This window comes from Aythya ferina (assembly GCF_964211825.1).
Source record: "Aythya ferina genome assembly, chromosome: 3".
In the NCBI taxonomy this organism is placed as follows: domain Eukaryota; kingdom Metazoa; phylum Chordata; class Aves; order Anseriformes; family Anatidae; genus Aythya; species Aythya ferina.
Genome location: NC_140298.1, coordinates 9,988,176 through 10,012,527, shown reverse-complemented (window position 1 = coordinate 10,012,527; position 24,352 = coordinate 9,988,176). Strand labels below are relative to the sequence as shown.

The 24,352-nt window shown below is 42.5% G+C and overlaps 1 long non-coding RNA gene across 5 annotated transcripts in view; it reads right to left on the bottom strand.

Moving 5' to 3' along the window:
• LOC311434716 overlaps positions 1-22,515 on the bottom strand; it is a 277,684-nt gene extending 255,169 nt beyond the window's left edge. For 4 of the 5 annotated variants that reach the window (XR_014691666.1, XR_014691667.1, XR_014691668.1 and 1 more), the window contains exons 1-2: positions 22,166-22,515; positions 7,437-7,573 (exon numbers count right to left, since the gene is read on the bottom strand). This is a non-coding gene — a long non-coding RNA (uncharacterized lncRNA). The remainder of the gene's footprint in view (positions 1-7,436; positions 7,574-22,165) is intronic. The other variant, XR_014691670.1, reaches the window with a different exon arrangement.
• Positions 22,516-24,352: the final 1,837 nt, after the last annotated feature.

The window sequence follows — 24,352 nt, the reverse complement described above, 5'->3', positions numbered from 1 at the left end:
TTGGGATGAATTCATTATGGCCTGAGAAACATAATCATGCCATTCAGACCATATTTTGTCCATATGCTCATGTGGTTTACACCCCTGGTTTATTGGCATTGTACTTGGTTATATAGCAGGAGACTCCCAGGATCATAATTTGCACTTATTGTTACAGTTCTGGAGAATCCCTTTGTAGCATGGGTTTCCCGTTATGGCAAAGACTCTTTCCGAGCAGGGAAGGAAGGCCTGGGTTGCAGCCCGTACGGATGCCGTGGGAGCTCAGCATCACTCGGGTATTTTTCCATACAGAAGGTTCTGAACACCTCAAAGAAACAGAACAAAATTTAAATATGGTAGTTAAGCTGAAAATGAACCTCAGGGGCACAGGGGCCTATTCTTCAGGACATTTTAGTTACAAAAAGTGTAGAACACACTGCTATCTTATCCTGTAATTTATGGGATGAATATTGTAATTCATTGAATGTCACGACTTATCTTTTATTCATATAGTTACTATTCCATTACCAGAGAGGGAGGTTTGTCAAAGGTTAATTATTTTAAATTGCTCAGGCAAATTTATTTTGATTTGTACAATTTTTTTTTTTTTGAATAATCAAAGGGCTATATATTCATAGTGCCTTACAAGGCTCCATTTAGAAAAAATACTCCTTGATGATGCAGTCAGATTAAACAAATGCTGTAGTAGGGACCAAAAAATGATTTTTTTAACCCTAAATGTAGAGAACTGGAAAAAAAAAAAAAAAGGGGGGGGGGGAGTAGTTGTTCTTTCTCTCTTCAGTTTTACTGTAAAAAAATTCCCTAGCAGTCTTAGACTGCTGAATTATCCTTCCCTCCAGCAATCTATTTACAAGTAAAGAGCATCTCACCACAGTCTCAAAACCTGTGTCCCTAGGGCAAGGACTATTCATTTTAATTGCTTCCAAAGCACCTATCACAACAGGCTCTTGATTTGTGCTTCAGCCATGATAAAAATAAGTAGTACCATAGAACACAAGTACATATCACTCGGAAGTTGCCCACCTCTCTGAAGCTCTTGGTTCCCAGAGATGCTCAGTTGCTATCAGTTCAGGCAGGTGCTCTCTATCCTATCCAGCTTTAAACACCTAACTTCATAGCACAGGTCCTGAAATCCATTAGCTGATTCACCCCAAAACAAAGTGCTTTGATATACCCAGAGCCAAACACCAACACTGCGTAGCAGGAATACCTCCCTCTCTAGTGACCTACAACAGGAGCCCCGTTGAAGTTGGAAAAATGCTTCCAGGATGACACAGACTAACAAAACCTAGATGCTAACCCCCAGTAAAGTCTTTTAAACACAAAAGATGTCTTCTCTCCTTTTGAAAAGGAAGGAAAAAAATCACTTAGTCTGTTTTCCCTGTCAGCAAAGCAGGGATAATGACACTTACCCTGTAGGAGTGCTGGAAGTTTAAATCCATGCACAATCAAGTGCTGTGAAAGTTTTAAATGGAAAGTGTAATGCAGGTGCTGACACTGTGTTAAAAAAATAATTACTGTTCTTATTATTGAACTTCTGATGAGCCTGCTGGAGCTGTAACGACAGGGAGGATGGTTCTGCGGATCTTCATCTGGACCCTTTTCCTCACATTTTGTTAGTTTCTAACTGTAGTAACTGCTACTGTTGAGACAGAAATGCTTCTTTGGAGGGTACAGTGCCATGGCAAGGGAGCCACAACTGCTCCATCAGCACAGCTATAGACTGCAAGCCATGCTACGCAGCAGGCCAAGAGCAAAACACAAGGTACAGCATGGAGCAGACTTCCAGAGAGGGCTTCGTTTTTCAGAAGCCCTTATAACCAGGCAGCTACAGCAGGCAGGACTGATTCAGACCCCATGCTGCAGGGTAGGGCCGGAGGAGATGGCCGTGAGTGCTGCAGCACCCCTGCTCGGTGAGCCAGCAGCGCAGGGTGCAACACCAGCCACTTGGACCTCCAGCCACGTCATGATTTGGGGCGAGAGGAAGGACACAGATCTGCCACCTGCCTTGCCTTTTCCACAGCTGCCCTGGGCTCCTGGAGAGCCGCAGCTCCCCCATCTGTGAGGCTCCCCACAGGGGAAGCACACAAGTTGGGGGGCTCGGCCGCACGGTACCACCAGGACTTCAAAGCCAGCTCTTGCTGGCTCCCTCCCAGCTCGCCGCCACCTCCCCTGACACACACAAGGCTGCATTTGCATTCTGCCCGTCCTCAGACAACATTGTGCCTTCTGGGCCCTCCGCCAGCATCTGCTGTGGCTTTAGCCGGAGAAGTCAACAGCCTAAAACCTACCCCAAGTTACGCTGAACTTTGGTAGCTGGCAAATAAAGCAGCATCCTATTGTTCTACATTTCCCCCAACCCTGCGTGTTTTCAAAAAGCTCTTGGACAATATTGGGGGTGGGGGGAAAAAAAAAAAAAAAAAAAAAAAAAAACAACTCAGGGGAAACAGCTGATTAGATTCTGGCAAGGCGGACCAAACATCTGCTTCAAACAAAAGACATCTGCATATTTCACATTTATTTTTCATAATTTACAGAAGCAACCTGCCAAAATTTAGCAAGGGAGAATAAACTAGCACATAATTAGCTAAAGTTTGCTTGCTTTAGAAGTTATTAGCATGAAGCCCAGTAGCTCACCTGGGAGGACATCAAGGAATGCAGATAACTACAGTTTGATTTTGTAAATTCAATTTTCGATCTGGCGTGCCAGGCCAAAAAGCAACGTTGCCATGCCAATTAACGCAAGCCAGCAAGTGTCCTGATGTCCCCGCGTCACACACTGTACAGCTGTCTCGAAGGCATTGATAGCACTGTTTATTAAATAAGGATCGATTAGACAGACGTTTTTCTCCAGTTTACGTGGTACAGCAGGCTGCAGGTTAGAGAGCAGAACAATCTTTTTTTAAAAAAAAAAATCCAAAGGTACGCCGTGTGCTGTGCATACAGATGGTACGAGGAGTGCTGGGGAAGCGGGCATGTGAATTTTGCAAGGCAGTCAAAAGTCTTTGTTTAAAAAAAAAAAAAAAAAAAAAAAGCAGAAATAAGATCCTGGCAATTATATGCCCTCAATTTAATTTTGTCATCTACCAGGTCATTAGTACATTGGATAGCTAATAGGCTTCCAGTTGTAATAGAGTCAAGAGGAATAGCATAAAAACCTGAGGTTTTGAAATCAACGTGGTTCACTAAAAATACCTACTAGCTTTGGCCAACAAGGAAAATATACAGAAACAGGCAGAACTTCAGGGTGGGAAATGCTGCCTATGCTGCAAATGGGAGTAAAAAATAAAATAAAAAAAAAATGTTAACTCAGGGTTATACCCTGGAGTTGGGGAAATGGGAAAGGGCTTTCTTACTAACCCCAAACTAAACCCAGGCTCATAAAAGCATCTGCAGTTCTTCTGGATGAACCAAGGTGGAGGTTTGCCCTTCTTTCTCCAAGGAAGGATTTATTGTTTCAGACAGAAACCCTGGGAAACTCGCTCTCTTGGACTGAATTCTGTTCCACATTTCAGATTTATTTGAACCTGAATCTCAGAGCAAAACTCAGGGAGTAAAAACTTAACTGCCAAAGAAATTCTGTCAACCCCAAAGGAACACAAATTGCCAAATACAGCACAGCTCTAAAAGACATTTCAAGCCCCTTAATCTGGGCTTTATGGCTCGCACCTTTCTATGGAGGGATGAATCCAAGACTCAAAATGACTCAGTGTTCAGATTGGAGTGGGTTTTGTTGTTGTTGTTATTGTTGTAGGTTTGTTGTGTTTTTTTTTTTTTTTTTCAAGGGGGGGGGCTTATATTGGACATCAAAATAACCCCACCCACATCTGAGAGGGTTTAGTTAAGTTTGAAGATTGTGTCTAAATGCTGAAAGATTTGGGTAGAAGAGGTCACAGCAATACTCAAGGAGAATCCTCTTTTTGTGCCAGCTTAACCAAACGAAAGGCATTCTCCCTAAACAGCGATTCAGAGTTCTGAATCATGCCCTTCACTATCTTAAGACTCTTTTTTCCCCCATATAGACTTACTGCAACTGAGTCATAGAATCAAAACCACTTAATTTCAGCATATAAGTAATATTATGCAGGTTGTTACGTTAGAGGTTGAGTCATTCAGATGCAGCATTTGAGCTGGTATTAAGGCAGACTATTCTCTAATTATAAAAAACAGCTTATACACTAAGCATTCTTCTCCCTAGCTATCAAAACACCTCAATACCATCATTTCCTTTATAAGGTGAAGAAAACTAAGGCACAGAGTAAGAACATGGATTTCTCAGACATGAGCTTCCCTCTTGGCAGGGACAGGACAGAGGTCCCAGTGCAGTGCCAGCAGTGGTTAAGACCCATGGATTTTTGTTCATTTGCTTTTTAAAACTGAAAGACAAAAGGTACAGTGGAACTAAGTGACTAAAAGCCTGCTTTGATCCACGCACAGTGCAGGACTTTTCTAATTAGAGATTTATACACAGTAAACACGCATTTAGAACACACACTCAGTTTCTGTTCGAAGAAAATCCTGTTCTTGTTTGTCTGAATGAATCAAAACCTCTGACATTGTTCTGGGTTTACTAAAATAAGACTCCGACAAAATTGCTTCTTCCTGAGCTACTCTTTCTAATTGAACATTTTGGAACAAAATATTATTTCACACAGTTGGGAGCACTTCACTAGGGACATCACACCGACGCTAAAAATCTTGGGACTTCTCAAATTTCAGTGAGAACATGGGAATATCGATCTGTTTGTAAGCCAGCCTGTAACCAAGCTCGCACTGGTGCATTTGAGAAGCCCCAACAGTTTTCTGGTAGACGTTCTACCCAGCTGCAGTTCTGAACATGCCCCATTCAACTTGAAACAGCGACCACTGTGCTGCTGATACTAAGCATTGTTAGAAAGGACCTTTCCCTTCAGTCTTGATCTACTCATTCCCTCTGTATCTAAAGTATTCTTTAGCCACTCCATTTACCTGCATTCAACCAGTTCCGGTTTAGTCAAAGTTCCCCCTGCCTTGCTTGAAACAGCCAGGAGATGAGCTCCTGCAGTTCATCCAAACCGAAGAGGCAATTCTACATTCCTGGTTGTGGACCAATGCTCAGGAGAGCACTGAACACCTTTTTTGAATATGCATATGGGGCTTTTGTCCCCTGCAGAACCAGGATTTCATTACACGGCCAAAAACACCACTTTGGGCAAAGTATGAAGACTTTCCTGGTGTGGTCACTGACAACAGGAATAATAACAGCAAGTACTCTTCTATGGACTCCTTATTCTCCTTATTTCCCAGCAAGCAACTTCTCTTACTCCGTACCACAGGAACTGTCCCACTACCATCTCCTTACAGTCACTGCATAGCTGTCAGGGTTATAACCTACAGAAGAAACAACAGGTAGATACAGTACTTTTTCCACTGCTCTGGACATAGTACAAGACGAGCAGCAACACATGAAGACAGCAGCAAGCTGGCAATATTAAGCATTAATAAACACACTCCTGATCACAGGATGAATCTGTTGCATTGTTAATTGTGGCCTGCAGTAGCTCAAAAAACTGAAGTTGTATGCCCATGTTAGGTCCTTTTCCTAGCATTATGTTTGATCTCACAAATGTAATTTCATTCTCCTGTTTTGTCATTATTCAACTTGTTCATTCCTTTTAATTATACATAGAGCAATTTATCATATATATTTTGTTATAAGGATTTAATTAAACATATATTAATACAATTTAATGATCTTGCCAGTGACCAACATTCTCCTGTGGATTAAAGAGAAAAGGAGGCATTGAACGTAAGATTTGTACTGTAAATAAACAAAACACAGACAGCCTTGTAAAGCAGGAAGAAAAACATGGCCTGCATGGCCAACCTATTTCAAGAATGTTACAAATTGGAAGCATTTATTATTTTAAAATCATTAATCATATACTCACTCCATTTATTTACTTATCTGTGTTCTTCATGTAAATCTTTCTTGGAAGTGTGTAAACTCTTTAGAATTATAAACAAAAAGTGAAGTCACATATGGTATTTCACCTGTTTACACTGTAATTACTCAACTTGGCTGAAAACTAATGAACTAGAAGTTTTTCATTTTTATCTGCTCCTTTTAGCTGGAAGGAATCTATTTTATATTTCAGTATAAAATGTAAGAGTTACTACATGAGGTAAGCTGCAGACCTGCCTATGTAAATGCTCTGACCTCATAGATATTTGTAAGAGCTTTCCTCAGATTTATAAAACAAACGACATTTGGCAGTAAACAAAAGTAGACACTCTATATAGCTCCATATTAAAACGCTCGACGTACTAATAAATTGACATTCTATACAACCCATGGCAAGCTTTTGACCACATAAACTCTCAACCTTGTATCACCCTTCCACATTTTATTTGCCTGCGAAGACTGTACCTACAAAAAACATGTCCATAAAGTCAGAAAAGAGCTACCATCGTTCAGTGAAGTAGGAACCAAGTAGCTTCTAAAACGCCCTTGCTGTGTGCTTTTTATTTTACTACTAGAAGCTGACTTCAGCCTACTTTTTAGATACATTGCACAATCCAGTTTGCTTTTCCTCAGCTTCATGAAGTGATTGAATTTTTTTCCCCCTACCTTCACAAGACTGGACAGGCCCTGACACACGCAGAGATCCTTTGAGGGTAGCCAGGAAGCACCTCTTGCAGGCTCAGTCTCCTCACGCCACTTCTCCAGGGGCTGTCTGGACTAACACTGGCCATGCTCAAACCATCAACCTTTCTGCTCCTCCACCCCATAAAAGCATGGCCCAGAAAGGAGCTGCACTGCATTCTGCTTGGCGCACACAGTGAGATGAGCATTCTCAACTGTGAGAAGAAACAGCTACCAGCATACACCCTGCTTGCAAATTACAGATCTCTCAGCAATGCCACACCTTTGTCTTCATCCAAGCCCTTTCTTTAGTCTCTATTTGAAAGCAGAGAAGCCAGAGTTATTGGAAAAAAAAAAGTTTCCCATAGTGAAACATTTTTATGAGTGATTTGTTTGCTACCCTTACATATGCTTTAGGAAGTAAAGCCCCATCAAGTCCAACATTGTTTATTTTGTCCCCTCCCCAGAATTCCGACCAAAACAAAGACCAGTTTTCAACTCACACAGGAAGAAAATAAAGTAATCCATAGCTGTGGCATGCTCTGAGGGCCCTTTCTGGGTCCCAACACCAGGTAAATAGCAGTGGTCACTCTAAAGTCTCTCTCATTTGCAAGATGTAAGAGAAGGGCACAGACAATCGCAGCAGTTACATTTACTGATGACCAAAAAGTCTTTCTGGAAATAACCTACAAAGGTAGGCATGGTTTACCTAACCACACCATAAAGCTGCATGTAAAATATCCATTACTTCATCCACAGGGCCACAGCCTGGCTAAGGATATGCTGAACATAACAAAATCGGCAAACATACCTTTCCAGAGTTCGCACTGGCTATGTCAGAGTAGAGATGTCCATCTTGTCAGCAGCAGCAATTGGAGAATTTAAAAAGCAAAGCAAGGGAGATGGTAGTTTTCAGAATTCTTTTTTTCTAGCAAGGGCATCTAAGACCTAAGAGAGAGAAAGAAAAACAAACAGTTATCGATAAGATGCCTGCTGATCATTTCTTGTTCTACACTAAGGACTATCCTTTACACTTCCCTCTCTGAAAGCATTGGGCTACATTGCCAAGACTGTTGAAGAGGTTGAAGCCAGCTCTGGTTTGCAACATAGCAGCTGTCTAGTGCCTTTCAAAACTGCTCCAGTTAAAGCTGGAAGGTCAACTCCAGCTTAAAGAGAAGATGCAGGTACTGTGCTATGTTTTTTTGGGAAATGTAGTGACCAAGGCTCTGATCCTCTGAAAATCTAACTCCTCCTGACTAGAGGATATGAGTGTTAAACACATCTACATCTCACTCTATAAAAACAGCACCTCCAGGAGCAAAAGGCCTTCTCATGTGCCGATCTGGTTCTGGTAAGGGTGTCATCTGTTCATAAATATTCCTTGGAGATTTGCTACACAACCACTGATCTGAACCAAATCTGTTTGGACTACAGAATTTTCATCACAATATCACAAGCTGGTGTTGTAATATACACAGAGCTGAAACAAAGAGAATTTATTATTCTATTGAAAGATGTCTTTTGGCCAAACTTGAGTAAAAGCATCGCATATTGATACTTCTGTAAGATCATAAACTCAAATGAACACCAGCTGAAGAAGAGGACAATGGTAATGCCAGATGACAAACTGATACAGTCATCATATTCATCAACACCAACAGCAGCCGGTCACTTCCTCCCCTTCACTGAATTAGCCACGAAAAGGTTGTTTTAAATGATAACAAGAATGTGTTAAAAGCATGCATCTCAGTGCGGCTCTGAATGTGAAACTCAGAAGCCTGCATCTGAGGAAGAGATGGTTTAAAATTTAAAAAGGAAAAAAAGAGACTTGCTAGGAGGGACTAAAAGGAGGTGGAAAAAATACAACTGTGTGGTGGGGAAAGAAGAAAAAACTGAAAAGCAAGAACAAATTTGACACTAAAAACATACTGCATTATTCAGACTCGTGGAAGAGTGTGTGAACAGAAGTGATGACAAAAGCTACAAAATTCAATATGATCACTTGAAGGGTGGGAGTTTTTGCAAGCAAACACACAACTTTACAGCAAAGGAGAGTCTCAAAACATTCGAAATAAACATTGAAATTTTACACATTGAGTTACAAGCTTGTTTATAGGCTTCACGTGGTCTTGCTTCTTTGTAATCCTGAGAAGTCAGACAGCTGCATTGTACACATGGCATTTTGAAGTGACAGTGGCATTTTCAAAGGAGAAGTCTGTTCAACAATTTGGTACTTGGATCTCTGTTTTGAGACAAAAGCATCTATATTGATTGCAGCTGGTAGAAAAAAAAAATCATACCTAAGGTTTTAAGGACAAAGCCATTAAAATAAGGAATGCCTTTTTACTTTTGTTTCTAAGTCACCACAGGTTGACTGATTTATCTCCATCAATTATTGTCAGCAGCTGCTTATATAATGTAATTCAGGACATATACAAGAAGAAAAAGGCTGGTTGTTCCTTTTTTTCTGCCAAGTAAGGTACAGTCAGGAAAAAAAAGCACAACACTTAATTAAAAAATTAAAAAAAAAAATCCCCAGACTTGAAAACTGCATTTTTTTAAATAATTGGTTTGAGTTCCTCTTTCAAGCAACTTCCCAAGTAAAAGTATCACATCAGCCACGCTCAAGTCCCTCTTGCTCTCAGTCATCCATCACCTCAGGAAGCCTGTGTGTCTCCGGGGGCCAAAGGGGGTGGGTTGAGGGGTTACAAAGCAGCAGAAGAGGTCAAAGACACTCCCTCACTTGGGTTTTCCTGCTGCATTTCCTTCGCAGCTGCTCCTACCTCAAATTTACGGTAAGCGGGGAGCAAAAGTACATCCTCTCTGCGAGGGCTCTCCTATAGCTTGCTCTTGCAAAAGCCCCTCCAAAACTCAACCCTGAAGCACCCACATGCATCTGTGATCTCCCTCCCCTAAACCCCCTCCCCAAAATTAAGAAACCTGGGGTCTGTTCCAAAAGCCACTGGAAGGGCTCAGCAACTTCAACAGGCTGCAGACCAATTTTAAAAAAAACAAAATGCTTTTATTCAGCCTGAGAAGCATATTGATGTTTTCCTACATTTTTTTCAAGCCTCATTAAAGCCACAGGTGTGGGGAAAACTGTTACTTAGAGCAGTAATAAAAATATTAGGGACTACTTCACCTATAGGCCCCGGATGGGGATTTTTGTTTGCTTTTTTAACTTAAATATTTGTTTTGGAAGCATTAGAAATACAGAGAAAGACATGAAAAAAAAAAAGGATTACCTCATTACTGTCATGATCTCACTTTTTATCAGAGCCACTTAGTCTTTTGCAATGCCGAGGGGCATTCAAGAGAAGACTGAAATACTTGTCTATTTTTTTTTTTTTTAAATCTACTTATTGTTCACTAAACTAAAAATGTATTATCTGTAGCTTGTACACTTCTTCCAGAACTAATTTCACATCTGGGACATCAAATGCAGGTTACCAGCTTTGGAAATGTGGCCCTAGATTTGCAACAGAAACCCCTGTAAGAGGTCTAAGCCGAGGGCTGTCAGACCCATCCTGGGGACACTTTGTCGTGCTGTGCCACTTCTTTCAACCTCAAGTCACCGACCTCTCCCCCTGTAGAAATACATTTTTGCAGCCTGTGGGAGCCCTCAGTTTATCTGGACCAGGCTCATCCCCGCAATACCCTGCATGTTGTCCAAACGCTCGCAGACAACTCGTGGCCACAAAGAGTGCATTTTTAATGCATTTTGAAAGAGCTGCAGAGGGGATTTCTCAGGGAAAGTCCCTCTCCCAAAAGGGTCATGGACATTTTGAAAGGCAGTCAAGCTGAATATTGCTACACCTCACTTCCTTTCCATTTTACTGAACACCTACCGGCTGCCAAGACGGCTCTCTCCTTCTGACCCACACTCCTCCTTTTGTTATCACCTCCTCCACCCGCTTAACTAAGCGGATCTTGTGCTTTGCATTAGCAGAGAGCTACTCTGAGCTTGGGAAAACAGCCAGACACTCTGCTGTGTGGTAGGGAAGGATTTCAGAAACAAGGGTTGAGAAGTTCAAGACAAATTCTATATGGTTGCCCCCGTAGGTGACAGAAATAAAGCGCCTTCCGTGACCTCGTTTAATCTCATGTCAGCCAGGTAAATCTCTCCATAATAGAAGCCAAAACAAATTTTCTATGAGTGCTCATCAAAAGCCCATCATGGTTCATGGGAAGACTGACTTCAGTAAGCTTTGGATCAGGTCACAAATAAATGCAGAACTTGCAATAAATGCAGACGAACTTTAGCTTAGGTTGGAGAGAAACCTGTAAACCTCAGTACGGAGCAGGATTTCTTCCTTTGACTCTTCCAGACCTGTGTGCTTCTCTTAGGGAAGACCACCTTGATACCATGCTGCAAACCCTTCAAGTTTCACTGAGGATTTCTGCAGCGAGCAGAAACCACACACCACAGGGGAAAAGAAGCAAAGGTTTGGTGTCTTTTATGCAGCAAACTGCCAGCAGAGCAAGCATAGCATTCCCTGATTAGACTGAAGCTATCAAAGCTTTCACCATTCTCTGTCCTCAGCGCTCCCTTGTGCAAATCTCCAGGTGCACTAGACTAAGTTACACCAACATAACCTCTAAGTGGAGGAGAGCAAATCAATAATGAAATGTAAAAGGTCCAGATTGCCAGTTTTGGTAGTTTCTGGAAGACTTACATAAGCTTGTCTGGACACAAGAGTCACCTTTTCAATTGCTCTCTCAAAGCCTTATGCTGGTGCTTAAACACCTTGTAAGGCAGAGCACATTTGCACTATTAGCCTGAGTGCTCAAGACTGATCAGGAAGGAAAGTTTTAAGGTGATTATCTACTCTAACTTAACATTTTATTTCTTCACTAACTCTGTACCCTATGCCCATTTCATTTTTCTTATGTAGTGGCTAGGCAGACAGTAGAGCTGTTTACAGATAGATTTGTGAGGGCTTTTTGTGCAATACATCTCCCATCACAGACTGGAACAGTATTTCCATGTAGTTGGGGGGAGTTGATTGGAGTGCTCCAGGGCCAGATTCGCACAGTTACTTTGGCACCTAGATACTGCTGCAAAGACAGCCCGAAGTGGTTAATAATGGAAAAATATTCATTCTCAGCACTGATCCCAAAAGAACAAGGCAGAATTTGCCAGCTTCTAACAAAATGAACTTCTGTATTGCAGTTAAACAAGGAGGTTATTACATTACTTTGGTTTCTAAAGAGACTGATAGAAAACATACTTTTGTCCAAAAATCATTTCTATACTTCTGATTTTTCATACCGTCTCTCATCCCACCAAATACGTATCTGTTTGCAATATGCTACAAACTCAATCGTGTAAAACACACTTAAACATCCCTTTACTTATATTGGAAGGAGGGAGCATAACTTTAGGATCATTTTTGATCCTGGTAAAATCTGTAGAAGTTTTGCAATTTGTTTCAGTGGGAAGATACCTCGCCCCTGAATTGGGATGCAGCTGAGCTCTCTGACCACAGCTTTTCCCCTACTCTCCTCCCTTTTTCTCCCCTCCACAAAGGAAATATTCATCTCCTGGTGTGCTTTAAGTGCTCCTTTGCATTTATAACAAAAAAGGAAAATGATTTGAGGCAATAGCAGAATCTTGTGTGTTCTGGCAAAATCAATGATCCTCATCGGGGAGATGATTTTGGCTCAGGTCTAGAAGACAATCTATTCCTTGGCACCAGGGATTTGCAACATCATTGTGAAAATGAGAACCCGGGATACCTGCCTAGAATGGCCCAAGAAACATTTACCTTACCAATAAAAACGGAGGCCCACTTAACTATTTCCCCTAAAGGGCAGGTATTCATCTAATCACATCTGGAATCCTTTCCAACTTGGTTCCCGCAGCTAATGCTACTCTGTCATGATCTGATGGTTTAATCCCAGTTATTAAACTGCTTATTCTAGTTAATAATAAAAAAATGTGGACAAATGCCTGCCTGTCAGTGCACCAACCTCAGAGCAAACACTGTGAAGTGGGCCCCCTGCTTTCTCTAAGCAAACAGGGAACACCGCTTGGAATTCAGCATTTCAAAGAAAAGCTGCCAAATCTAATGAAAACATTGGCAAATTTACCTGTGTTTATTTTTTTTAATCCCTAAACAAGAGGGAAGAAATAAGAAATAAAACAAAAGCCACCCTATACAAACCCAGTTTTCCCTACGACCCACAAAGAAGTTCTTTTCCAGGGTCTCAGCTGAGAAAATTTAACACATTTATAGTGCATACATAATGTTTCAGCCAGCTGTGATATACTTTCACTCAAAATATTTTTAACAAAAAAAAAAAAAAAAAAAAAAAAGATTTGTTAACAAATGCATCAAGTTCTTCATGATTTTTCAGGAAAAACACAACTCCATGTCTTCATTTCCCAATATTTCATTAAAACCAAACATTTTAGATCAAAACGATAAAACCGTGCCAGCAGCCTCTGCTGACTAAAAAGCCATTTTCTGTTGAAAACACAATATTGATGTGAAAATCGTCAACTAGCTTTTCTTTAATATATTTATACAGCTATAAATAAAATAGACATACCAGATAGACAACACACCACATGTGAAAACAAACTGAACTCGGTATAGCAACAGGCTTCCACTTCCATCAGTGCAAACTTGAACCTTGTCCACACATTCCACAGCATGGGACTGGACGGATTTGTTAAAATCTGACTGCACGGCCCAGAATTAATCCATAGCGCGATTCATTCCCCGCTGAGCCATATGCACGTGCACCAGTTTGGTCACACAAGAGGTAACCTTCAGAAGCCCTGACTCAGGTCTGAAACGTTAATTGCAGAGTTTGGACTTTCGCTTTCTGGCCCAACGCAGAGCTCTCGTTTTAGACCTCAAGGCTAAGGTCATCAATTCATTATTCATTGTCCTGTTTCAGATGTGTTTCCCCTCACAGTTTGCTCCTCCAATTCATCCGTCACAAACAGACATGGAAAACGCTAAATCGCTTCTTAGGATGAAGAGACCTCGCCCTGCTGCTTGGAGGCTCCACTCCCAAAGTACTGACGATAGCCCAGCTCTCAATTCCCCCACCACGCCAGCCTCTTCAGACTCAAGATGTGGAAACCTTTGAGTGAGAGTACTGCTGTGAACAAGTGGAGATGCTTCTACCCAACAGAAGGTATTTTCTTCTCAGCAGAAGTTTCTACTTTTCTATCTGTACCACTATGAATTATTGTTCCTGGAGGGAGATGCCAGGTAGGAGTTACAGCTCTGTCCGTTCTGCTGCAGAGGTTACATCCCTAAGGATCAGGCAAAAAGCACTTCTTCAAGCTTGCTTTGAGGGGCTTCAGGTTTATTAACTCTACAATTACTGGCTTTTAAAGTGACAATAACTATTGTCAAGATGATTGTATGGGATTAGCTACTGGCAGACAGGACTCTTGTCTCAGAGAGGCAGCACATGTAATTGGCCTCTGAGGCGTCTTTCGGTGTGGGAGGAGGATAAATCGTCTCCAAAAAAAGGGGAATTCTGCATTTTTGGCCATTTCCCCCAGTAATTCAAGTGCATTCCTGCAGCAGGGATGCATCCGTGGTCCTAGCCCAGCAGCACTGCTGGCTGATCCAATTCTTCTGGCCCCTTGACAGTCTGCACAATTACAGGTCCCTGGGAGGGTCAGGAGCACAGCACCAAACAGCAGTGCTGCTGCTGTCAAAAGGACTGAGGCAAGTCACAGCAATACCAGCATTCAACAATCTTTACTCTTCGTTAAGTAACATCTTACACCAGCAGCATGCCAAGGATCCCAGCCAGGTGAGTATCTCCACCCTACAAGGGGACCCTCTTTCTGCCATAGGGTCTGGTCGCCGCATTCATCCTAGCCAGGCGGCTCAGGTTGCCTTCGCTGCGTTTGCTTTGCTTGGTGTGGTTTGCTCCCATTTTAGCACAAGCACCCAAGCTGAAGCAAGCGGAACAGCAGGAACACATGGCCAGGAAGTATCAGCAGGCTATTAGATCAGCTCATCCATCTTGTGGTACCTCATCTGTAACTGCCTAAATTAGAAATACAGTCTCCTTAGTCCCATACATAATCAAGAGAGAAAAAGACTCCGAGTGTGATTCAAAATGCCTAGGGTTAGTCCTTTAACAGGAGGTTTTAGAGTGGAAGCTTCAGCCTCCCCCAGAAGAAGCCTGTAGAGATTAACCTCTAAATTTAGGAGCGTGGATCAGGACAGAATGATTAGTCCCCAAAGAAAACAATTCTTGAGCTGAATCATCCACTGCTACCAAGATTTACCTAAAGCAGGCAAAATGAAATCAATGCCTGAAAAAACGCATCAGGGAACCTCGGGGCAGGAACGACACAAGCATCCATAAGCTCCACGCAGGGTAATGACATCCTGGCAGCCACCTGGCAGGAGAGGACTGGAGTCCCTCCGACCTGCTAATACCTGCTGCCAGCAGCGTTTACTGACACAGGCAGCCACTGCTTGCTCAGTTCCTGGGGCTTCACGTACTGCCTTGCCTCCAGCGAGCCCAGGCAGCCAGAATTTGAACAGAAACTGCATGATCAGGTAATGTGTTGGATCTTCTGCCACAACAAGGCAGGAAAAGGAAAGGCAGCGATTCTCCTAAGATGCACCCAGACTCACCTGTCAGGCCTGCACCGCAGCCAGATGTTCCTGTTAGCAATAAACACGAAGAACGAGCCATTCTGCTACCTCTGAAGGATGCGGGACAAGACACAGTGAATCCTTTACATCTGTCAGGAATGTGGACGTTAAGGCTCCCCCCCATCTCAGCAATGTGTGTGCAGGCTACAGCAGAACAGCCAGGTCTGAAAACGCCGTATTGAAGCATTGAAGCTAGGTCCAACATCCAGAACTCCCTGTCCTTGGTCCAAGTCTCAGCCATTTGAGTCGATGGTAAAACTCCTGCTGGGGTCAGTGATCTGTGCTAATGATCCTCAGTCCTTTCTGGCAATCGCTGCTCAGATCCTAGGTGTAGCAAATGCTGCCATGCAGCCCAAGACATTTTGAAACACAGCGCACAACACCACAGGTTATGTTTTATTTACTCTTCTAGGCAGAAATACAAAGAGCCAGGGTGTGGTGGAAGTGGTTTAGTGGCGAGCTTGAGGTGAGCATCTTATGAATGGCTAAGCTTTTGCTGAGTAACGTTGCCATCACACAAGATGATTTATCATATTAATCTTCACACTGCATCATACTACTGCTTTAAAAGCAATGGTAGCTATTTGACAGATGCTCAGAGGTTGAGAATTTCAGAAGTAGACCTAAAAAAGGCAGATTAATGAGCAGATGATGGTGAGGTAGCAAAGTTGCACAATAAATGAAACTTAGCAGATGGCTCTACAACTATAAAAATCTCGAGATTCCTAGATGAGAGACACAGAAAGGACATTTTTGTTATTTTCTTGAATTATTTCTGCCTTTTTCTTACGACTGGCAGTATCGCTACTTTTTCTTTTTTTAAATAGTGCAACTTTCCAAATTTATTTTCCCTTCTGTTTTAAGCACAACGGATCTCATCGGACAAACTTTCTACTCTATCTCCATGAAGGAAAACATTAGGGCGCGCATTCGAAGCTGCATATGCGCAGCCCCATGTTTCCTAGGAAACAAGTGATTGCTCATCTCTCCACCAAAATAAATTGATGCATCGGTTTCAGCTTCCCACAAACATTAGCACTGTGATTCAGGACAGAAACACAAACACTCCCTGCACCCCCTCGGTTGCAATAGTCATGTGGTGCTCCGGCACGGGGGAAGCTAGCAAGACCGTATTGCTCGTTAGCGCTGTTAAAGACTAACTCTGACGATGCAGATGACCGTGGCGCGGACCTGCGGACAGGCAATCAGAGCCACCATCAGGGCTCCCTGCCCAGGGAGCCAGCAGAGCCATATGCATCCCTGGGTGCTCATGTGCAGCCATCTGGGGAGGAAGGAAATTAGTGCCTCCCACCGCAGCACCTTCTGTTGGCTGCGCCGAGATGAACAGGAGTCGGAAAATAGGAATTTTGGCCTTGGATTATCTTTGATTGACCAACCCCAAGTTTAAAGAGTCATTCAAAATGATGCTTTCTGGCGTACTTCCACATTCACACAAAGGAGTTTGGATTTCTCTCTTCCCCAGTCATTGTTTCCCGGAGTTTCCTTCCTTAAGTTTTAGTTACTCTCATGTCATTATAGGACTTTTGTTTTGTTTTAAATAAAAAACAGATTCCCAAAGTTGACACTGATATATTCCTAAATAATATTTTCCTTCAGACAATTCCAATATTGATTTAATGCTATATTCTTGGAATCTAACCCCTTAATAGCAGAGTTCCTGCAGCGTTAGGCTAAGCGCTTGTGACGATTTTACCTGCAACGCAAATGCCACAGTAAATAGAGCTGAGGCTGGTTTCCCAGGAAGGGCTATTAAGGAGTATCTAGGCACGTTTCTGATGTTCTGCAATTTCAGGTCTGTCAGTGGCACATACATTAGAAACTCAGCTATCAAAATCTAAATTTTCTGAAAACTCCCTGTCATCTGAAAGATGGTCATGTCCCCTGACATCTATTAATTGCACTGAAAATTTCCTCATTATTCAAAATGTCGATTATATGAACTTATTCAATGTCTCCCCTGACATTTGGATAATCGAGGTTGTATTGCACATGGGCCATTCTTGCAAATCTTTGAAGACAATTGACTACCCTCACGAGTAAAGGTTTGCAAGATCAAGCCATATACCACATATGAACAACATTCATCAAAAATAACTTCAAAATAATTTGTTGTATATGATCAAGTGTTAGTATCAATAAAAGGACATCATGGTAATAAGGCCTGAGTGTATAGCATAGGTCTCTTCTAATACAGCAGTACTAATACTTGATATTGATCAGCCAGCCAATCTGAAACCTCTTAAGTAACTTAACTGCTTTTTCTTTTGAGAATGGTAGTGTAAGTTTCACAGAAGGCCACTCTGCAGATACACGATAGCTTAAGATTTTCAGCTATCCTTCCCCTTCTGCCCTTTTAACCTTTTTGCGTGGGTTGACCTGGTTTGTCATTGTGAACTGTTCAAGACCTGGACAAGCTTATTAAAATAAGGAAATCAAAGAAAATATTAATTGCCAATATGAATTGCCAATAGAAAAATAAATCAGTTTGGAAGCTGGAGAGATTAAAGGAGCCTTGTTGCCAAATTCAGTAATCCACATCATCTTTTCTGCTGTGGGATACCCAATTCTGGAGGAAAAATAAATAAATATTTGCATGCAATTTTAGCAAAGGAAATAGCACTTCTGCTCAACTATTATTGCCAGCAACACTGCTACTTCAACTAGCAGTTGTGGAAGAATAGGTGCTTAAAGCTGCTAAGCTGCTGCAACCTGGACCTAAGCCAACTTCTGTCCTAATTCTATTCATGACAACTAAACAGATGCAGATCAACAGCACAGACTTTCTTCCCTTTATTTCTCCTACCAGTTAAAGATGTTTCCGATATTTTTTTCTTTATACACTGATTATATACTCTGCCCCCATAGCACTGAGGAACACCATAAATATACCTGAGGTACAGAAACTTTAACATCTTCTGTGTGTCTAAGGAAAGAAACTATTATTTTGCAGACAACTGTTTTTTTTTCTTTCTTCAGTTGGATGAAATAAAACCCTGAACCCACAAATACTTTCCTTCACAACTAATAATTTCTGCAGTATCAACAGCATTACAGAGCTGTAAACACTAGTCAGCCCTCACTCTGTAACAGTCCCCCAAGCTTAGCTTCCTAGCCTCAATTATTCTTTAGCTATGTGGCACGAATACTGCAATCTAAGTCTGTGGAAAAAATGAGATGTTTTTCCTTGTGTTCTACAGTTGTTCTAGGTCTGTATCTATCCCCCCTGGATCTCACATTACATTTTGGCCTGACAAATTTCTCAAGGACGTGTACAACTGGACACAAGAGGTCATAAATACAGCTCGAGAGCACCTCTGTTTATACTGGATGTTGTACACGGACCTAGAGGTGTTGTGTCAGGCACATAAGCGCAGAGAATAGCATGCTTTGCCGACTAAGACACAAAGGAATATTAGGGATGTAGAGGTTTTATTTTTCTTGTGGATTTTTCACCCGATGTGAGCAGCATTAGTCTCCATTAGGAAATTTAACAGACCCATATGGCTGAAGGGCAGCACGGTATGACCTACAAAAAAGCATGCTGAAGAATGCAGAGAAGCAAGCATCAGTGGGGTTAACCTTGGGGGAGGGGAGGGGGATCAGAAAAATAACAGCATTTGAAGACTTCTATCTGTTGCAAACCCATACAATTTTCAAGAGGCATCTTTTCAACTTATTATTTCCTAAATGCACACCACTGGTGATGCCCATCTAGGGATAAGTCCAAACCACAGCACTTCGACATGATAATTTATTCCAGCAGCAAAGAAAAAAGAAAAAAAAATGCACTCTGTTCTCTAAGCATTATACATTTTGCTTTAGGGCATAAGCCATACATTCAGCTCCCCAGCAGGAGGCTGTGCAGTAGCTGTACTCCAGAGAGTTTACCGGGTGGTATTCTGCCCTCTGCTATGGGTATCCAAATCCCCTGCTGCAGAAAGGGGAGATTCAGAGGGAAAGGGGGAGAAAAATCAAGATTAGAAGCTAAAATAGCTCCATAACTGACCGAGGGGACTCCAGAGAGGGATTCAAGAGCCTCAACTCAATCCCTGAGGTACCTTCACTGTGCTAAGGGGTGAATCCATACCAAAGAGAGGCAGCTCATCTATCAGTGCACAAGATATGAGCATCTTCTGCTCACACCTCCAGCGTGGCTCAGCCCCAGCTGATTTGGGAGGCATAGGAGAATGACTCCCCGAACTGCCTCCCAGCATGTCCCCAGACAGGTTCTCTCTACACAGAAAAGAAACCACTGTGGTTTTACCAAGTGCCACCAAGCGTACCAAGACAGGCTGGCACCACCACCCTCCCTCCCCAAAGAGGATTCAGTGAAAATTGCTGCTATGTAAAACACAGACCAGTCTGTTCCACACATCGACTGGGGGGACACGACAGAGGGCAGGTATTGTGTTGCTTTCTAACCAGGTGCCATGGGGGAAAATGAGAAATCCCATTCCCGCTACGCTGTTCCCTGCTAAAAAATAAACACAGCAAGATTGTACAGGTCAGAGAAAAACATTTGAATACTGCAAGGTTCAACAAGGGAGCTTCCCATAACTGCACACACTTTGCCTTCTCTGTTAATCACTACCTCTCTTTTCTAGCCAGAACCACCACTGGAGATGTGCACAACGGGCTAATCTCTCTCGTGCATCCTGATTGCTGCACGTTGAAATGTCACTTGCCAGCTTTGAAGACACGCTTGCTCTGTGCACCAGTAAGAGGTGACTAATTCAGCCAACAATTCACACCAAGTATTTACACAGTGAGTTGTCAGGTTCGCAGGAAGCATACAGCAAGACACGCTGCTCTGTCCAAGCCCTTGCTGAGATCCCAGCTCCCAACATCCAGCCTTAGGCTCGCTCCCTGTCTGCGGCATCAAGATTCTCAGCCTGCACACTTCCCCAGCTCAGATGAACTCATAACTACTAGAAAGACAATTAATAAGTGAGATAAGATCTTCCTTTGGGAAGAACACTAGATTGCTCCATTAAGATTATTGCAGCTGCGTAACGCTAATAAAGGCGTATCACCTCGCTAATGGGACCATCACTTCCAGAAGATTCCTTCACTTGTATGGACTTGGTACCAACGCAGCCAATTTCAGTTCACTTACTGGATCACACAGTGCCAAACACCTCACTGCAAAGCCTCTTTTACCTCCGTGTTCTGCAGCCATTTATGACGTGTTTTTTTTGTTTTTTGTTTTTTGTTTTTTTTTTTAGCTCTGGACACAACCCTACCTGCTACATGATCTGCATTTCCTACCTAAATTGATTTATTTAATATTTTGAGAATTTATTAAATCCATTTGATTGCTGAATTAATTTCTCCAGGAAGGGGAACTGCGTTTTGTTAAGTTTTCAGACAGACTGGTTCCCACCATCCCCCAGTCCTTCCCTCCCCCTTTCCCTGCCTCCCTCGATGCAATTTAGGTCACTCGAATACAGACATCTCCAAATCATGGGTGCAACCGGGGTATCGCACATAAGTGACCTACAAAGAGGTCTGGTGGGGACCGAGCTGAAAATCTGAATCTTAAGGGATTTAAAGAAACATCATCTAATAAACATCATCCTTTCTTCCTACTCCAGAATGCTCACATTAGAAGAAGCCAAAGTGCACAGCTTCTTGGCTGCAAGGGAAGCCATTGCTTTATTAATTTATGACTGCACAATAGAAAAATGGTAAATAACCTGAGCTAGAAAGAAAACTAACATGCAGTCAAAGAGAAAAAGGATCTTCCTCTGCTAGAAGCAGGTAACAAGAAGGTTCAAATATACAGAAGGAGCCTGAGTTATCACCATCGTATTTTTCAGGTGCAGAGGCTTGTAATTCACCCCCAAAACATTCAACTTCATAAATTTCAGGTTTACAGGCAGATCTCAGAGGAACCTGGAGTGGAATAAGATTCATCCCATGGAAATCTCCCGACAGACGGTGGAGTTGCAGCCCAGCCTTCTGCCATACATCCCTTAGGCAACAAGCTAAGTTACTGATCACTGCTCCTTACCTCTGAGCTTCAGCTCCACACTTAATGCACATTTCTGTGGAGATTAATAACTGCACACAATCCCAGCTGTAAGCTTCCTATACATATGTGCACACACACACACAAAGTAGTTTTTAAAAAGGCCAGCGTGAACCCTGCATGTTACCCTTTTTTCAGGGAGCATAGGTTCAACTGAGGCATCTTCCGTTACAAAGGGAGAGAAAAACACAGGCTTCAGGGGTTTAGAACTGGAGCAAGATGCTAAGAAATAAAGCTGTATGCATATGACTAATTAGGAGTTACATCTTCAGTACACTTACACGTAGGTCTTGAAGGAGGGCAGCTTTGCTTTGAAAGCAGAAGATTCCTTCACGTTACTGCATGAGAAACAGCAGCCAACACAGCAAGGCTACAGAATTATTGGGCACCCAGAAACACAGGAAACACTGAAGGACTAAAATCAAAGAAAGGACTAAGTTTGCAAAAACGTCAGACGTATCGCATCAAAGAGGCCATCTTTGATGTTCCTGAAGTTGCTACATCAAAGAGCCCTGTAGTTCTCACCAGAGCTGCTTACTACACACTTCTGATCCAAAAACGTATGACTAAGTGCTAAGCATTAGTCATGCACAACAGAATAATCTTGAGACAATTAAAAAAAGACAGAAAAATTGGATTTATGATAATAGGATACAGGATGTAGAAAGGACCCCTGAGTCACTGAGCCTACCCACAATTACTGCACCTTGAACTGCAGAAGTCTGGGAAGACAGCATCTCCAACGAGCAGGCTAGGATCTTTTTGATCCTTTTCTCCCAACAGCTGTCCCTTGATTGCCAACAAATATTCAAGGCATTATGAGAGCATAACTCTGTTACATACCTCCTGAAAGAGCTCTTTCCTTCATCTAGGGCTTAGTGCTTGAACTGACCTTGAAGTAGCACAGGAAGATCAGTCCCTGACCAGGCCAGACCTCAGGCACATGGTGATCTTTCCCCAGGTTTTGGGGCTTAGCTTAATGCCTGACTGGCTCTTGCAGCCCCACAGGTGAGCTCTGAGAGCTCTCCTGGCCAGCTGAAAGGACTCCTCCCAGCTCTCACAAGGACAGGAGAGCCTCAGGCAGGGCTCCCCAGAGCTTGCTTCTTTTCGCACAGAGGGCACAGCATGGCTGCTTGCAGCACTGGGGTGAAGTACTGCTCTTCTGCCTCTTCTACATTCTCTGCCCCAATCACCCTCACACCAGCAGGTGAGGCCCATTTGTTTTCAAGTGCTTAATTAGGACAACCCAACCAGGCCTGATTTTCATAGCTCCGAACTATATTTATGTTGCAAGCTGGGTTCTTCTGGCTCAGCCTTGGCTGCCAACCTGAGGTGTTTCTTTTCTAGGCCTGGAAGCCTGTGATGAGGGACAGACCCCTACAGAGGATGGCTGAACAAGCCTGCTGGCACAGCTGCCCTCAGGAGGAAGGGTCTCTCTTACCACCGACGGGAGAAGCTGCCAAGAGCAAGCAGACTCCTGGCTTAAGCACCTCAGCTAAGTGCTTAATTTCAGTGTAGGATAAAGCCGGCCCATTACCACAAGATGTCTTTTAGGGAGTTTGACCCTCTCCACAACGTTGGCAAGCAACTGATCTCTGGTTATGTTGTCCAACAGAAAGCAGAACTTTTCTTTACCAAGGAAACAAGTCCTACCCCTCTATGATCTGCCAAATGACACCTCTGAAAAGTTGTTTCCTCTTGTTATAAAAGGGAGTTTTTGTTTCATGAGCTGTCAGATGCTGGCTCTCTGATACTGCAGCATTTTTTCTCACTGTATTCAGGACTGAGCAATGTGGTGAGGTAGAGGCCTGTATGACATTAAAATGTAATTAAAGCATGTAAAATAATTTTTTTTTTTTTTTTTTTTTTTTTTTTTTTACTTTCTACAGTATACATGAGGAATCATGTTGTCTTTAACAACAATAGCTTTTGCCATAACCCCAGGGGCAGGAACCCAAACCATATGTACATAAAAAAGGTAACCTCAAGTTTCCTCTTCATAGCTCTGATGTGGAATACCGCAGGCACATTTACTCAATTGTCCTTCAAACGTCTTCTGTACGTTTGGCTTTTTTCCCCTTTATGCTTGAGAAGACCTCAGAGGCTCAGCTTCAGGGAATGCAGCGGGGTTAGACTATTCTGTTCATTTCCGTTAGCTGAATTTATGTTGTAGGCTTCTGTTGGGAAATGTCATATTGTTTCATGATCTTAGTTTCATTTGCAGTGGAAGTACTCACACTAGCTCCCTTTCCTTCTTAGGAAACCACATTTCTTTGGATGGCTATCACCCAAAATACCTGGCAGTAAATCCAGAGAAGTAGGTAGGTTGCAAGGTTAATTATATATGGGGTGGCGATGATGTTTTCATCCTCCTCTTCATTGTATTGTTTTCTCTGGCAAGGAGTTCGGCATTGACAGTATGCACTGGGAAGAAAACACTCCACATCAGAGGACCGAGCTCAGAGCCGTGAGAATCCCACACTATGCCGCCTCATACACGTCACGCTGGAAGGTTTCCTCCTCAAGCTGAAAGCACAGCATCTAGAGAGGCTCTCTGCTGCTCTAGGAGCCTTACCAAGAGAAACATACCATAAAAGCATGTTGCTGAGGTGAGTAGGTGTTAGACCCAAGCCTTGTAAGTTAAAAGCAACATCTCATAATCTCTGCTAAATGTAATGGGTAGTCAAAGTAATGAAGCTAACCCAGGCGTAATGATTAATCTTAGTGTGAGTCGTGACCCTGGCAGCTGCATTCTGAACCAGCTGCAATCTATATAATGCATTCCCAGGAAGACCAGACAACAAGGAGCTGTATTAGCACACAGTGCAGATGGTATGAATGCATGTACCAGCAGACTCAAGCCTAGCCAAGGAGAGCAAAGGTCTTCGTTTACTAATATTCTTAAAAGGATAGCAATTTGTCTAAGATATTTATTATGCTTATCATAATCAAAGAGCTTGATTTCTAGAATTAATCCTTTTATTGCTAACAAAAAATATTACCATGAGAAAAGGTTGCTGGAGTGGACGC